We start from the raw sequence: 1,852 nt of genomic DNA, 5'->3' as shown, positions 1-1,852 counted from the left end.
AGTCTGTCTCCATTGACTCTTCTCCTCCCACCATCACTCTTAAATCTATTTCATGCTTATTTTGTAATGCTCTCCTTTTAAAACCTATCCTGTAACTAATCTCATCCTCACTTTCCTGGCCAGGAACACTGAACTGATCAGAAAAACAGGCTTTGCTTACTATCCTCACTTTTTTGTACCCTATTCTTTATTTAATTAGGTATAATTTGGAAACCACTTCCATGTATTATTACTTCTTAGAACCACTTACTTAAAAGTGGGCATCTGGATGGCTCAGTGGGTTGAGCACCTCACTCTTGATCTCGACTCAGGTTATGACCTCATGGCTCATAGAATCTAGGCCCGCATGGGGCGCTGCGCTCAGCGGGGAGTATGCTTGAAGATTCTCTCCCTTTACCCCTGCCCCATGGTCTCTCTCTCTTTCTTTCTAAAATAAATAAATAAATCTTAAAAAAACATTGATGTTCTAATTATCACACATCTTTTTGTGCCTTTCTTCACAAATCATCCTATTTTATGTCTTGCCACATTTGACACCACCTTCTTTTTTTTTGGAAAGTCCAATCTGTCTTGTGGAATCAGGAATTCATGTTCCATCTTGTGGCTCCACTCTCTTCTACAACCTCAAAATTTTCTACTAGGTGGTAGCTGCTTCTTGGCAGCAACCTTTTGTCATGGAAGGAAAGCGAGAAAAAGTCTTGGTCCGTTAGTTATCTCTTCGTTAATCATCCATGCCTCAGTTTCCTCCCACTTAAATTGGGGATGACAATAGTGCTTACATCATGGGTTTGTTGTGAGGACTAAATGAGTTAATTTATGTGAAGTGCTTAGAAAAGTTCGTGGCACATAGCAAGTGCTATAGAAATGCTTGCTATTATTTTGCTACTATTCACATTCCATCAAATTGGTTCATATTAGTTCTAAGTCTTATCCCAGTCTAACTTGCATCATGGTTAAACATGTACATGACAGGGCGGCCCCTGATGGAGTTGTGGCCTGAATAGTTGGAGGGCTCTCTATCCCCAGGATGATGGCCAATAGTGAGTGCGCCTTATTGCCATCAAGCCTGATGAGGTCCAGTGCAGCCTGGTAGGAGAGAGTATCAAGTGTTTTGAGTAAAGGGAATTGTCTCATTGCTATGAGATTAATTCAGGCTTCGGAAGACCTTCTCAAAGAACACTACATTGACATAAAGGACCATCATTCTTTGCCGGCCTGGTGAAATACATGCAATCAGGGCCTGTGGTTCCTATGGTCTGGGAGGGGGTGAATGTGGTGAAGACAAGCTGAGTAAATCTCAGAGGACTAACCCTGTAGACTCCAAGCCTGGGACCATCCATAGGGACCTTTGCATCCATGTTGACAGGAACATTACCCATGGTAGCAATTCGGTGACGGGTAACGATTCAGTGACTGGCTTGGGGTTTCAGCCTGAGGAGCCGGTGGATTATAAGAGCTCTGCTCAGAACTGGATCTATGAGTGACAAGAGAGCAAACCCCAGAGCTTTGCCCACTCCATTACCGCTCCTTCCCATGGGCAGGGACCAGGCTCTAGCAAATCCAATTATTTTTGAGAACTCCTTTGTAACATGGAGGGGAACTCTTAGAGCTGGGAGTGCTCCCTATAAAATTTCTTGAGGACTAACACAATGTTTTATTTATGTATCTCCCACAACGCTTTGTACACTGTAGGTTGCAAGTAATGTTACTTAATTGAGTTGTTAAACTGCTTGCATTCATTAAGTTCTGCTTTCTATTTCTTCTACTTTTTATTCTTCTTGCTAAATTTTACTCTCATAGGCTCAAATATAATCATAAATTAGGGTGACATATAAAACTGCTGGTTCTTGAA

The 1,852-nt window shown here is 41.9% G+C and overlaps 1 pseudogene; it reads left to right on the top strand.

Annotated features, from left to right (window-relative positions):
* Positions 1–1,030: 1,030 nt before the first annotated feature.
* Positions 1,031–1,484, top strand: LOC144318045 (nucleoside diphosphate kinase A pseudogene; annotated as a pseudogene).
* Positions 1,485–1,852: the final 368 nt, after the last annotated feature.

Source organism: Canis aureus, chromosome 8 (genome assembly GCF_053574225.1).
Source record: "Canis aureus isolate CA01 chromosome 8, VMU_Caureus_v.1.0, whole genome shotgun sequence".
Taxonomy (NCBI): Eukaryota; Metazoa; Chordata; class Mammalia; order Carnivora; family Canidae; genus Canis; species Canis aureus.
Note: the sequence above shows the minus strand (reverse complement) of the source record. Positions and strands in the feature narration are given on the sequence as shown.